The 16,292-nt window shown below is 38.8% G+C and overlaps 1 protein-coding gene across 1 annotated transcript in view; it reads right to left on the reverse strand.

Annotated features, from left to right (window-relative positions):
* pde4ba (phosphodiesterase 4B, cAMP-specific a) overlaps window positions 1-15,761 on the reverse strand; it is a 183,200-nt gene extending 167,439 nt beyond the window's left edge. Inside the window, exon 1 of the mRNA XM_044201019.1 lies at window positions 15,368-15,761. The gene's annotated coding sequence lies outside the window, so the exon portion shown is untranslated. The remainder of the gene's footprint in view (window positions 1-15,367) is intronic.
* Window positions 15,762-16,292: the final 531 nt, after the last annotated feature.

A 16,292-nucleotide genomic window follows, 5' to 3' on the forward strand; every position in this document is an offset into this window, starting at 1 on the left:
GGGATCTCTTGGTCACATTTTCTGCCCCATCCCTGTCAAGAGTCCTTTAAGATTTTGTATTTCCCATTACTGAGTCCAATACAATATTTATTTTTATTATATTTTTTGTAATTGTTTCCTATGACAGCGTACTAGGGCCATTGTAGGTTAAAAAAAAAAAAAATTACGGAGCCAGGGGAGGGGGTTAATATTCCGAGCAAAAAGTCATAAATTTGTGAGAAAAACTCAGATTAAGCCCGGCTGTATATGTATATATGCGCATGTGCATATGTCTATGTACATATTTATATATTATATTTATATACATTTATTTACATTTATGTACATATACAGCTGGGAACCAGCTAGGTCCAAGGGTAAAGTAAATTATTGTAGTAGGATTATAATAAAGAAGGGGGGCCCATGTTCAACATTAGGGGAGGGGTGGGCTAGTGAAATCATCATCCCCTTCCAGCATGGCCAAGGGGGATACAAGTTGCAATGCGCTAGTTGGACCTGGAGGGTTGTGGGTTGAGCCCAAAAAGCTCGCTTGGGCCCAGTGTCTGTGTTCAATTCATCCACTAACAACAAACCTATTTCTTGCAAGTTTATAACTTTATAATGTCAGAGAACACCAACACCAGTTTCCAAGTTTTTTTCTCAGAAATTTGTGAATTTTTCTTGTAAATGTACTACTTTAATCTCGTAGTTTTTTCTCGGAATATTACCTCCCTTGGCCCGGCTCCGTAGTTTTTTTTCCTACAATGGCCGTGTTTTCTGTCATCCAAAGCCACGACTGGTTCTGCAGTGTGATTTCTGATAACAGCTGAAAATATCCAGACTGCTCCACATCTTGACATTTTTACCTCATCATGTTTTTGATCATCATACTGTGGTCTGTATGTGTGTGGGTACATGACTGTGTGTGTTTGTGTGAGTGTGAGTGGAAGGGAGACAGCATCACAGAAAGAGAGTGTGCATACACTGATAACGTGATGCCAATACAAAGCAGCTTAACGAAATCCTAAGAACTGTTTGAGTTTTCTGAATTGCTGGTCATATATTAATAAATACTTTGCTATTAATAAATACTCAGAACACCCTTAATACACAATTTAATCCTCTACCGATTCTGAATCCTGTCAGACCCCTTGGAAATATTCAGCAGTGCAAACTCATCCTTTACATGCTTAGACTTCATAAAACAAAGTTCAAATACAGCATTGGTTACATTTTAAAGATTATACCGAGGACATTTTATTTTATTAAACACCACTGACAGAGACAAAAGGGAGAGGGGATGGCAAAGAATAGAAGTTCAAGAGCCAGTCACTCCACTTTAGTGAACAACTTCATATATATTAAATAATTGCTGGAAGAATTATCATTTAAAATGTGTAACAGACATGTTTTTTTTCACCCTCTACTTGTTTAATAATTCAGTTTTTTAGAAATCCTGGCATTTTGGGCTCAGTTTCAGCACAGTAAGACTGATCTTTTCTAGCATGAAGAATATGCATATACATTTATGTGCAGTATTGGTAAATTTATTGGAAGCATAAGAATCTCTTTCTATCAGTTAGTATAGTTTTGAAGCCTCATAAAAAGCTCAGTGTTTCAGCAGTAGCCTACTACTGGTAACTGGAGGAGAATCTCAAGCTGGCACAGAGCAGCTCGGCAGTATTTCATCATCTCTGTAAAGGGAATAGTTCAGGGTATTTTTTTTACATAAGGTGATGTGAGTTACTGGCTACAAGTAATACTGATGCATGGACTTTAGCTAAAGCTATTGTCATCCTGAGTTCAGAGATATCAGCCAGCTAAGAGCTTGTTGAATAAAAATTAAGCATTTTAAACTACAATGTGGCATCAACAACATAACAAAATATTTTTATTGCATTTCTGATGCTTAATTTTCTCTTCGGATCTCTGTATCATTTAACCACTTTACATGCAATATAAAGGAAAGTTAAAAATATTTAGTTTACCACCAGCTCCTGTTCATTTCAGCTTGAGAGGTTTCCAGTTTGCTGGAATATCCCTGTCCACAGAATCTGTAACCCAACACGATCTTCATTCATCAATATTGGTGCCAGTCAGCACCTTAATGTCAAAAAAAGTTGGAACTATCCCTTTAATAGTTTTCAGACATTTCGACTACGGGTTCAGTAAAACAGTTAACAGTCTGAAACAGTTAATATAAAATAAAATTGCAGTCCCACAATAGCACCAAATAATCATTTTTGATGTGAGGGAAACAGAAAAGATTATGACAATTACTGAATGCAGAAAAGCTATTTTATTTTCCTTCCTCCAGAATTATAAGAAAAACCATTTAAACAAATTAATTCTGAAAATTGTTTTATGATTTGAATCCTGTTTATCCACTACTGGTTCTCCTGCTAATCCACTAATCCAGTTTAAAGCACACAGATGTCCAGGAAAAGGTGCTTTAAAAAGCTTCCAGGGATAACATGACAGTTTGGTAAACCTTGTGTTAAAATTCCCTTCCTGTAGGCTAGTTACATACTGTAATACATGTACACGTCTGACAGGAATTTAGTTTTTTCTCTGGTGGAGGGGACAGACATGATATATTTTCTATCTTTTTACCTTTTGTATTTTCTTTCTGATGTATTGTTTGTACAGGGAATCGAGGAAGGGAGTCTGCTTTTTAACACTACTAACATGGTCATGGGGTCAAGGGCAGCACTGCCTGAGGGGAGCCTTAAAAAAAATGAGGATGAAAAAATTAAAATGAGGAAAAAAAGGATGTGCTGCCTAACTTTGATGAATACAAATGTGAAGACAAGAATCATCTTAGGCAATGCAAATTAAGACGCAGAAGCATCCTTTCAAGTTAAAAATGCTTCAACTTGAACAAAAGATTTGTTACACGACTCTTTTTCATTAATGTAACAGTACAGTACTTGGGAGTCCCTAACACGATATTTTGGTTACCACAGTGGGTAATTATGAGCCAACAGCGTAAATTGTCCACCCTCATACTAGAGGCTTGTTTTCCTCTCCACAGAAAAACAACATAAAATTGGCTGCAATCAGTGGCATTAAATTGGCACAAAATCTACTCCAAAAAACTCCTACAACTAAATGTGTCCTATTAAAAACTAGAGACCATCTTGCAATGGGATCACACTAGCTGTGATGCCCGTCAACATGTTGACGTTCCGACCCATGAGTACTTAGTAGTCATTAGTACATTATTACATGAGTAGGCCTACTCAGAACTCATGGGTCGGACCACACCGATCTTCGAATTCAGCTCAACTACACACCTGTAAGGTTTCGTGACTGCATCTTGCACGGGTGTGACACTATTGCATTGACAAAATCTGTCCATAGACAGACATATACACACCTGCCAAAGTACTCAAAACCGCTTGTATGGTAGTTCCCGCTACAGTAGGTGTCTCCAGGACCACATTTTGCCATGATGACACACATACATACACAGACTCACAAGGTGAAAACAATACCAGCCATGTTGTCGCGTCTAGTAATGATATCAAGGTGACTTTGAGTATTAATTGGTTTCTGTTGTAAGGGCACATCTCTGCGTCTGTTAGTGAGTTAGTGGCCCCAAGCTGCTGATGCTGCAGTGGCACATCCGCTACTACATGAAACCTTGTGTTTCCTCTGGATTCGTTAATAAAAAAACGATAATGCTAGCAGTCACCATCATCACTTCCACCCATTAATTGTCTCTCCTATGGAGCTGTCCTCCCAAGGAGAACGACAGAAACAGCCATTTCAGCAAGTGCTCCAAAACAACATATGTTCAAGCGACAAATCTCTCTATTGGCCGTTGTAATTATAAAAGGAGCAAAGGATAAAGTCTGGTGATGTTATTGTAAATGTGTGAAATATCAGCATGCAGATGCAGCTACCTGGTTTGTTCCAAATATAAAGTTTGAGTCTCTGAAACGTAGCGTTCTACTACTACCAACATCAGTATAAAATGGCAGTGTTTAGTGGTGTTTAGCTGTTGAATGGTAAATACCATGCCACCTGACGTTTGGTTGGTCGTTTTTGTGCCTAAACCTTAACCACAGCGTTATCTCATCATAAAACTGATTTATTTTTCAATAGTGATTTGTAACAGTTTTGGAAGGCACAGACAAATTATGTCCTCCTGCTGATGGGAGCGTCAGATCAGAAAACCCTTCCACTATGTGTTGTTCTAGAAGGCATGAACAAACATATTTGTCGTTTAATTTGGAGGATTTGTTAGTCTTATAGTGCTCTGGTGTTCTTCTCAGTCAAAAGACATGGAGCTCAGCTGAACTGGAGACTCTCAAACTTTCACTGTGTGTGTTTTATCTTACCAATAAGATAAGATGAAATGTAATCCAGGAAGTCCAGTTTGAGTAAGAGATCTATGCGTTTGAAGGCTTATCAGATGGCAACACACTGCACAGTGGTTTATAATATTATGAGGAAGGATTTTACAACTCTGTTATCACAGTCGCAATCATTTTATCCTCTACTGCAACAAGCACCAAATAAACATTACAAATATGCCATTCACATTACAAAGTAATCTACCAGAAATGTGTGATTCATTTCACATGGACACAACAAATATATAGCAGCATTTGCATCTCGTTAAGTCAAACATCATTCCCTTTAGCTACACACACCCAAGTTAAGAACATCACAACCTGTGCTGGAACAGAGTATTATATAGGTCCTTCAAACTTCCAAATTCTTCCCACATACAAAGATTTTTTTTTTCTCTCGTAAGAATTCATGACGCACAGACCTGCTTTATGGTGGAGGGGTATATGTGAAACTATCACATCATTCTGCAGCCTGCAACCTCTGAAAGCCGCCCACATGAGAAGAGTGTAGAGGAGAAAAATCAAAGTTCGAGAGGTCAGAGCAGTGGAAATAGATTCATTGCTCCCACGTTTTCTACAACTGTGGTTTTTCTTATTTTTTTCCCAAACCCAGGTTTACCAAGCCAATGTAACGCAGGACTAACTTAATATTATAAAGAGTACGGTCTAGACCTGCTCTACAGGAAAAGTGCAATGAGATAACTTCTGTTATGAATTGGCGCTATATAAATAAAATTGAATTGAATTGACTAATCTTGAAACAAATAAATAAATAGACAACTGATCTTTAAGTGCACATTATTAATTCCAGCCTCTTCTGCAATGCTGCCAAATTGTGAGGTCTCCAGCAACATAACAGGTAACTTTAAATCACTTTTCTTTCTTTCTTTCTTTCTTTCTAAACTCCCATCATGTAAATTCTAGGTCCTGAACTAGCTGTTGAGAAACTTCACATTTACAACAGTGATCACTAGTTTGTCTGCTGGCTCCAGTCCACTCTGGGGATTTAATTTTCCTCCTCACAGAGATCATCAGTGTAAGACAGGTAAACCGCTGCTCAGGGAGCTCCTCATGAGCAAAGTTTCTTTTCTTCTGTGTTTCTCTTCTCCCTTTTCACACCCTGACGTTAATGTTGTCATTTCACACACACACACACACACACACACACACACACACACACACACACACACACAGTCATGTTTCACTCATCTGCCTAGCAAGCCCTACTTGTCTTGGGGAAATCAGCTTATGAAAAAGTAAGTGCTTTCTCACATGTTCTTGTGGAGACAATTAAAAAACTTGATTAGCATCCCTCTTTTATTCACTCCCTCAAGCGGTGTCATTTTAATGAAGGGGGAGCAATCAGAGCGAGGGCTGCACTCCTGTTGAGCATGCACTGGAGAGCATAAACACTCTGAGTAGGGACTGTGTTCATTGTAAAAAAGAAAAAGGAACAATAGAGGTGGAGGGAAAGGAAAAGGCTATATATTCTTACAAACAGAAGCAAGCGGACAGGAATTTGTGTGTGTGTGTTGGGAGAAGGTACACAAAGGTCTGACAATATCTATCTCTGTTGCTCTCTCATTAAGATGCAGCGATTAACCACATCAACACAAACTTAAAAGCATAATTTCAAGATTCAACTTTTTCAGATTTGTGTTTATGGATTTTAACTGGGTATTAAGGAAATCACATCATAAGATATCAGACGGTGTAGTCCCTCATTCGTCCAGGAGTGTTCTATCGTAGAAAAGGTTTCAGTCGTAGTCATCTGGACACTGTTTTCAGAATCAAGACGTTTCGGCTCCCATCCGGAAGTCATTCTCAATTGAGAATGACTTCCAGTGTCCAGATGACTACGACTGAAACCTTTTCTACGATCATAAGATATCCTTTTAACCTTAAGTTTTTACCATTATCTTTCTTTTATTGCTTTTCATCTTTTGATTGTTTTTACTGTATTTTATTGCTTTTACTATATTTTATTTGCATTTTAATTTTTAATATATTTTTCTACTTTTTGTCCCACTGTTTTACTAGTTTCTCAGTCACCTCTAAAGCATCTTGAACTGCACAAACATGAATGACAGGTGCTCTACAAATACAGTTTGATTCCACACACATCCTTCCAGCAGGTAGGTACTACTGTATACCATTTTCACACACAATCCGTTTGACATGGGATTATGTCATGAGATCAACCCACGTTTTACCCAATCATAACCAGATGCTGTCATGGGTTAATCCCCTCGTTGTCGCCTTTCACAGTCAACAGCTGGTATTCACTGCTTCACTGCTCATGCACAGAACTACAAAAGAGTAAATAACAACAAGATACATTGTTGAAAAGAGTTATTGACTTTCATTGTTTAAAAAAAATGCTATGTTTACACTGGATATAACAATGTGCCGATTTTTTATTTGGTGTCTTTCTGAAGAGCTAATCAATCAATTTACTTTATTCCAAAACATAAGTCCATTAAAAACATGTAACAACCTGCAAGATACAGTCATGTTCAAATGTACCCTAACCCTACAATAATTCTATAGGAACCTTACTGTGACCCTATAGTAGACTTTTAATAATCCTATAGTGATGACCTCACCCTCTCCAAAAGGCGAGCAGCGTCAGGCCGACCTTCAACATGCCGATGCTTTCAGATCACCGGCAAACATGAGTTTCTCACACATCACTGTCAGTCTGGAAGGGTTATAAACTGTAGGCTTTGAGGCTGCTGCAAGTATTGATTACCAAGGTATTACATCAAGTAAGAGGAGAATACTGATTGGCTGCCAGGTCAATTCTCCTGCCTACAAGCACTGAGGACCTTCTTGACACAAACATGATAGACAATTTGACTTTTCATAGCAGGAAAACCACAGGTGAAATTAATTAAGTTCCATACCCGCGAACGGCTAGTGAGCTTTTTTTTTTTTTAAACATAATTTACACACTTACAACTTATAAAAGGTTTAGCCAGTGAGTTACTGCTATCCTCTGACTTTTCCTCTAGTGCCATTACCAGGTCAAAATGTCAGGGTTAAAACTTTGGTTTATGAGCAAAGACCTACAAAACAAATGACATTCCTATCAACCTCAGCTGTACTTTGTGTTTAGTGTGAATTAGCAAATGTTAGCATGCTAACATGCTAAACTAAGATGTTTAACATGGTGCACATTAAACTTGGTAAACATCACCATGTTAGCATTTTCGATGTGAGCATGTTAGCATACTGACCTTAGGATTTACAGCCTCACTGAGCTGCTAGTATGGTTGTTATTAAATTACACCTGTGTCTGACAAGTAAAAATGTCTGCTGTGAGAGAGGTCTATCGGCCAGTTAATCACAGTGGAATCAGCACTAATCCACAGCAGCACACAATTATACAACTACAAATTTTCTTTTTTCAATCCACCATACAATAATTCAAAAACGCTACCAATTACTGATCTCCCTGCTAATATATAAAAAATAAACACTGAACAAAAAGGGGCAAAAGGTGGTAAGCCAGAAAGAGATGAAGCATTAAACCCCTTTAGTGCCTTAGACTCTATTCATTCTGCCTTAGATTATACTTTGTTTGGAAAGAGCAAACACAGAGCGCAGGTGCAGATAGGGAAAGGTTTCGGAGAAGATACATTTGGGTCTTGTTTGAAAAGTAATCTGTTTGTTTTGTTCTTGTTTTTAGCTTAGATTTATGTGCTTTGTTGCTGTCTAAGACGCTTTATACAAAACTACATTTAAAAAAAGGCAGTAGTCCTTAATATTTGATGACCTGTGTTCACCCAAACTGTATCTGTATTATTTCACAGAAAACCAAACTCAGTCTTATCCCTCAATCTACTCATCAGTTTTAGCTCTCGCTTCTCTTGAACATGAAGACATGAGCTGACTACTTGGCATGTTAATTACTCTCAATTATAGCTCATCTCTTCTTTCTATTAATCTCTGTCAGCTCAAGCTTTGTGAGGGTAATACTCTTTCAGAGTCACTGAGTGAGAGGAGGGAGAGGGCGTCCTTTTGTTTATTCACTGATTAAATTAATAGTATTCACATTGGTTTATGATATTCATAAGAAGACTGTCAAGAGTCAGGGAGAGAGACAGATGAGCAATTGACAGAGAAAGTGAGACAAAAAAGGGGAGAAAATTAAATAGAATTCAGTTAACACAAGACTGTTGTGAGTCTATACTGGATGCTAAAAATGGACCACCCACAGTTTGTGTAGTAAGCAGCATTTGGATAGTACAATACTATATAATACAATAAAGCAAGCATCTAACATTTGCAGCCTTTTAAATGGGTCAATGTAAGACACATTTCCCAGAACACTTACGGCTCTTTGTATTTTCTTCACTTTTTGATCATTGTATGGAATAGGGGTTGTGGAGTTTAGCATGGCCTGCTTCAGATAGCCAAATCAAATTCTCTCCTTAAAATTATACAGCATGAATTGAGATCCAGCACATCCCAGATCTAGCCTTAGACAACCACAGTGTACATAACAACTGGGCAATCTTCATCTGCTGATGAAGGACATATTACTTGATCGAAAGCTCTACAACAGCCACTAAATGGACCTTGTGGAGACATTGTGTTCTCAACTACAGTTTCCAAGGTCAAGAATGAACTTTGAACCTCAGCTTTTAGGCATCATTTGACATCATTCTCATACAGAATGTAATTTCAGCTGGATCCCAGTTACTCAGCTGGAATAAAAGTGTACAGATGTTAAGGTACTGACAAGTTAATGATAAAAGGGAATACTTCTGTCCACTCTGTACTTGACAACAAAAACCCAATTATCATGAAATGTGCTCTGACTGCCACTGTTGTAATTATAGTTGCCTGACAACCTCTTACTCTTCATTTGTTTCTCAAATTTTGTCTTAAACTAATGCATGTGCACACACAGCTGTCTCTGCTCCTCCTGCTTATCCACCATTATATAATATCAATTCCATTTGGCCTATAAAGCTGTGGGCATTATCCTGCCATGTCTCTATTGACCAGACAAGTGAAAGCCCATTTAAAAACACCCAGTGAAGATGATACAATGATGGCTGGATGGATCTAGAGGTTTTATAAATGGATGCTTCAAGAAGAGGCGGAATGAAGGTCAGTTGTTAAACTAACCTAAACTACTGTTTGATATCTGGAATGACAGGAAACATGTGGGGATGACATCTTCTTAGGCCAAAGTGGGAAAATGGATTGCATCCCGCAATCACGTTCAAACTATTTGTACAAAACAACTATTAAATACCATGTTGGCCACCACCAAAAACTGGCTAGCTGAGGGTATGGGTCAATTGCATTCAATGTAATAAGTCGTTCTTTTATAGAAGCAGTGTGTAGGATTTAGTGGCATGTAGTGGTGAAATTACATGTTTGTCACTAGAGAGGTGTTTTCACATTCCTCTACTGAAGGGGGAGATGTCTGTACACTTTCCTAAAATCTGAGATTCAAATGGACTCCAGGCAAGCTAGATTTGGGACGTCACAAATTTTAAAGCCAACTCCAATGCCACCAGCAAACAAACCTGAAACCTCCAGCGCAGAGCAGACTTGTCAGTACAGAGAGCGAAAGTTTGCACTTAGTTAGCTTAGTTAAAGTTTTGACAGCAAGCATGGCAGAATGTGCAGTTTCTGGATGTAAACCGGACCCTGGAGCTTCTTTCCACTATTTACTAACGTAACTTACGTAATAACAATGTGAGTACACTGTAACATTGTAGCAGATATTATTGTATGTTTCACAACCACTAACCGTGTGTCAGCCACTGCCAGTTACAAGCTAACAAGCAAACAAGCTAACAAACAACATAAACAAATAAAAGACGCTAACTACACTTACCATTCTGACTGAGACTCAAACATGTATGGCTGAATCTCTCCGATGTTTCATCTACCTTTAGCCATCTCGACGCACACCGCTCTCTCACCATGGATGTATGCCTCTCACCCACATCCATGCTCTCATTGGCACCGGTCAACCTAACATGCAGCAGTGGTGGGCGGGGCATTTCTAAATGAGGGAGAAAGGGTAGATGCGCTTCCAGCTCCTTTTCAGAGTTTTTTTATTTTTTTTTTTTTACTTTTTATGTAGGGGAACCTTGTTAAACTAAATATTAATCATAGCAGAGTATTTTTACATATTTTAAAACGTGTCTGGAGGGGAACTTTACCATTTAACTATGTGGCTGTTTACTGGTATGTTGACCCTTCCTAAAGTACACTATGATGTTAGCAGGTCCTTGTAGTGACAACCCTCAATAAGATTCGTTCATTGACCTGCTACTGGTGAACTAACAGTACCTCAGTGCTATTCAGCACATACATCATGAGTATGCATCAACAGCCCACACATTAGACACAATGTATGCAGAGGATTCTTAATGCAGAACACTCAAGAGGAAACTCTTCTGGGGCCTCGTGTATAAAACTTTGAATAGCTTTGACACTACACACTACAGTGTACATCTGTGGTGTGTCAAGAAACACACCACAGATGTACACTGGTAGCGGGCATATTATGGTTACAAAACACAAGCCCTCACAGATTTGTGTACACGTAAACAAGTCTAATATCTTTACCCTGTAAACTCCCAAAGATGGATAATTGGTTGTTGGCATGCCCCCCGTTCGCCTGTTTTTATTTGATTTTTCAACCAGCTCTTTGAGTGAGGGATATTTAGCAGATGCATCTTCTATCTGTGGGATCTGCCAAGAGTATTTAACCAACTTCCCAAAAAAAGCCAGGACAAATATAGTGATGGTGCCACTCAAGAAAAAAATACCAGCATAAATAGCTTTTAAACAATAAATACAGCACACACCATTATCATCAAGAGCCTCAGAAATGTGATCTGACCTTTAATTATATCCCATATAAGAGCAGAATTGAGCCCTGCCATTGAGTTGCACATTCAAATAATCCATATTGCAATAAAAATGACAGGATGATGGACTGGCTGAGTGACAGGCAGGGACTGGGGGTAGGGGCTGCACAGAATGAAAACCTGTGTTTCGGAACAAGATGTTTAATAAGTACAGAGATGAATTTGTGTAAACTGAGTGAAAAGCACATGTTCCTCCTCTAATTCAACAACAACCAATAAGGTATAGTAAATGTTCCTGGAGACTGGAGCTTCTCTATGGCCAACAGCATAAATATACATCTTTGAGGTGTGAAAATATGAAGCTGTGAAGCAGGGTGTTGTTGATAAAGACTGACCAGATGCAGTCAGCAAATCGTCATTGGGTACAATGTCACAACATGGTACAGCTCCAAGCGTGATAATGTACAGCTGAAAGAGTGTGATGTAAGGTGTTGCCAAAAAGGACACAGTATACCTAGCAAATCTTTCCTGGCTAAGAAGTCTACATGCAAAATCTTATACTTCTAATTTCTTCTAACCTTGCAATGGTAACCCACGATATCACTTCTTTCATTGTCTGATAAGCATTTTCTTAAGACAGGCTAAATCATTTTGAGTAAGATGTGTGATAAATGTTTATCTTCTCCTTTGCTCCTCACATCAGCATAAACCCTTCCTACACTGACTGGATGAACTAAACTCTCACTGAGCCATCAATGCTCTTTGCTTATGATTTTCAACCTTGAAAAACAAAGCAGGTGTTTAGAAACACCAAATTTCTAACTACTGAGTTTTATTGATGAATACATTGGGGGCTATAAATAGGCCTTGCAGGTAGCCCTGCTGGCTTAGGGGTTAAGGTGTCGACCATGAACCACAAAGTCTCAATCTCATCCAGCCGGGGACTTTTGTTGCCGGGGACTTTTGTTGCATGTCATTCCTGATCTCTCTCTCAATAATAAATAATAATAATAAAAAGAGAAATAGGCCATGCAGTTGCAAAAACAATGCCCACAGTTGTTCACAGTTCACAAGGTTTTGAGTGAAGATTATTTCAAGATCCCTTGAGTCACATAAGCACTCAACAACTGTTCTTGACATGGATCAGACGAGTCGAAGCACTTCTCAGTCGATGTTCTTCAGACATAAATCTAATATGAAAAAGTGAGCTCTAAAGGTGTAGTCTGACTTTGTGAGGCTATTTACTGAGTGCTGCTGCTGTCCATCTATTGTATAAAAGGTGATTCATGACACTAGGAATGGGTCAGCTAGTTCCAGTTGGAATTGGCTTGCAGTGCCCAGACCTCATCAAACAGTTACCTCTGGCGTCACTGTATGTGTGCACTGACTTACTCTGGATCCTGCTGGAGCTGTTTCTCTGTGTCGCCCCCCCCCCTACGTTGTCTCTCTCGCCATCTATATAATAAATATACAAAAAGGGTGAATGGACGGGCCCACTCTCTTTAAAATAATCAATAAATAAATGAAACAACTCAGAATGGCAGATGAAAGGAGCCACCAACAGGTTTGCATCAATGTCTGAAAGGCTACTTTTCTTAGTTATGAGATTTCTACAGAATAACAAAGATGTGTTGTGATCATACAATGTACCCACTTACTGGATGAATGTGCAGTACATGATTCTAGGCAGGGTAATTGGTAGGCATGCATGCAGTGTTTTTACATTCACTGAATGTAATGTATATTCAAAAGGAATAATGTGCATGCATACCCCGCTGTGTAACCCACAACAGCACCACACACACTTTTTAATGCAATCAAAGTGCCCACATTATAAAGTGCTCAATTACAATCTCAAAGTGGGTCAGTGTAACCAGTTTCAGGCCCATAATGATACCAATGAAATGTTTGTAAATAGCAAGTCATTACTGACAGTCAGTATTAGATGTAATTGCTCACGTGCTTTGGGACTGAATATACTGGTGCCTCTCCACTAAGATCTCTACTCACAGATCATTGGGTTGCACATTTACACATGGAGTGTAAGCCAACAGATCGATAGACCCACAGTTTTGGATGGAACAACTGCTACGGAGGAATAATGTCACATAGTTCTCTCCCACCCAGTGAGGGAATGACAGTGAGACAAAGACAGTGTGAGCAGAGCTGGAGGATTTAAAAGGTAGAGGAGTCGAAGGCATGAAGGAAGGCGAGCAGGGAAGCATGGAAAGAGTATCAGGGCATCTATAAAGGTGCAGAATCAGAGGTATGTAAGAAAGATAAAGGGTGATTTGAGAAAGAGAAATGACAAAAACAGAAAGAGCTGCTGGAGAAAGAAAATATGCCTGCCATCAGCCCATCAGCAGACTGATTTATGTGTTTGTTCACCGTTTCCTGTACAAAGCAGGACACCCTGCTGTGTTGGATCTGTCACTACTGGGAGTCCTTACACTGCCTGTCCAACCTGCGAGGAATTCCCATTGTACCAAGTCTCCATTTCAGTTCATGATCTGAATACATTCTCAGCCCATCAAGGTCTTATTTGCAGATTTAACAAATGCTAATTATGTGATAATACAAGACCACCAGAGCAGACCAAGACTAATCTGTCTGCTAAGTCTGTCATAAGCTCTGAAATGTCATTGTACTTGAAGCCACTATCAGTCAGGACCAAAACTTATTTAAACCATATATTTACATTTATAGGCTACTGTATAGAGTCTATAGTTGGTAAATGTATGTGTTCTAATCAAGGGGTGACGAGCTATTCTGTCTATTTAGAAAAACGTCATTCCCACTTTGAAATTACACAAGAATTCACCGAAAGCCCAGATGTCCCAGTTTTCCACCAGTACTTAAAAGCAGAATGCATTTGTGGATCTGTGTGGCCTGGAGCTGAAGACCGTGAAAAGTCTCAAAATTCCACAAGCAAATGTAATCTGATCCGTGCGTATCAGGCGATCCGTGCACACACATTTAACAATCTGTAAATAAATACAAAAGAATGTCACAAATATTTTTAGACATTTGTATACACAGGAAGCTTTTCGAAAGCAAAAATGATCAGATCTGTGAAGTTGAAGTTAAAAATCTGTACATAAAATATGTATTAATTTATTAATATTTATTCAGGTTGTGATGTGTGCATTTGTGAAACTGTTATGATTGGAACACGCATTTGTGAGTACCCATAATTACGCACCAATCCTTGTACACATTTGTAAATCTTATTTTTCATTTGTAGATCATGTAATACACATTTGTGACCATTTTGAGTCTAATTCCTCTCCGCAGAAAGCTGCTGCTCTCTGCAGTTGCCAAGCTCAGTGACAGACAGACATCTTGACAGCTCTCTACATTTGAGAAAATAGGAACTTAATCCTCTTGAAAAAATGGACAATTCAGTTCAATCATTACAGGGTTCAAGTGTTCAAACTGGACAACAAGAAACTGTAGCTAGGGTTCTGATGGATGCACTTCTTTCAGAAAATAATAACGTAATGCACTTGTTTAAAGCAGGTCAGGTCAACACTGCTCACTATCAGGCAGCATCCACATGGCCAGTGTGTCTCCTACCGGACTAATGAGCACTTTCCAGAAAGTTACTGAGGCACTTGTGGATGACACTAATAATACTGCTGATGTACATATGACCCCAACATGTCTAATGTAAATCAATGGCACTTAATGCTGATGGGCAGGTGTACTGTTATTTTTTAGAGCCCAGCAAATAAGATTGTACAAGCATCCAATTAAAAGGTAACATGCTAAATAACATACCCAGTGAAAGATAAGGCAAATTAATTAGCCTACATTAAATGGTCAAATTTAAACTTAAAATACCTTAAAGTCTGAATTGCATTATTTTTGCATGTATGCATACGAGAAATATGAATATGATTTACTGAGTTTTGTAGGGTTTAAGGGTTCAGTGGACTCCTTTGACAGGATGCAGCCTGCCAATGTTAATAAAAGAAAGGGGGAAACACCAGGGGTTAAAGGGCTAGGGTTAGGCTGAACTTGTCGGTGTATTTAACGATGACCAGAGCCAAACAAAGCCAACCAAAATCTTGTCCACATCAGCCCTTTTCTTCACAGTTCTTCACTCAAGCTCGTTTAGCAAAAAAAAAAAAAAAAAGTAAATCTAATTCGACAACCTAACATCACAAGCTTTTTGATTACCTTGTGTCTTCTCCACAGCTTATCCACACGTGGGGACAAAGGGAATCCCGACGCCTTTTACGCGTTTGTTTTCGGACGGGAGAGAGCAGCTGTCTCCACATCCAAAAAATGTCTTTTATTCCGTATCAGCGAGTATTTTCGCCATCCTCTGTTGGGATATGTTTACTCCACAGCTGCCCTCAACGAACAGGGTGATACAGACTCTTCAGTCGGTTTTTTTGATCTAAGATTTTTTGCTTGTCCACTTTTTCCGAGATTAGAACATAACTGAAATATAACTGGCGCGTTAATTGACCCGAATCTTGTTTGTCCCAGTTGCATTCCGTTTTACCATTCACAAGCTTCCTTCCAAAGCCGACGTGTTTGTGTTTTGGGGGGTTGGAGGCTTTCGCGTAACAAACGCATCTGAAACTCGGTGTTCCCCTCCGTCCATCCCTCCCTCCCTCTCAGCAGTGTGGACCAATTGAGAGGCAGAAAGAAAGAGAGAGAGACGATCAGAGCATCTCAGTCTGGTGTGGCACCAGAGAGCTGTCAATTACAGAATGAACAGCTATCAGGAAACTAAAACCTCAATGAGACCATGAAAAGACATTTAATCTTATAGTTCAAGTCATTATAATTACGCGCAAAGATGGTTTGGTTGTGAACTGTAAATATTAGGTATAGGCTATTGACCTTAGTAACCTTCGCTATTTTTAATAACAATAAAATATTATTGTATAATTTACTAAATCTGATATTAGTATTGAAAATTTTAACATTTATACAATTGTAAACTTAAGAGTGGACAACAAAGATGGGTTTTAGCTAAATAAATAAAGCCTTGCCATAATTTAAAGGAATGCTCCATCATTTTTTGGATTTCTTCCTTCTTTTTTTTACCCTGGGTTAGGTGATAAGATCAATATAAATCCCATCTGTAAGT

The sequence above is a fragment of the Siniperca chuatsi genome, linkage group LG6 (assembly GCF_020085105.1).
Source record: "Siniperca chuatsi isolate FFG_IHB_CAS linkage group LG6, ASM2008510v1, whole genome shotgun sequence".
Classification (NCBI taxonomy): domain Eukaryota; kingdom Metazoa; phylum Chordata; class Actinopteri; order Centrarchiformes; family Sinipercidae; genus Siniperca; species Siniperca chuatsi.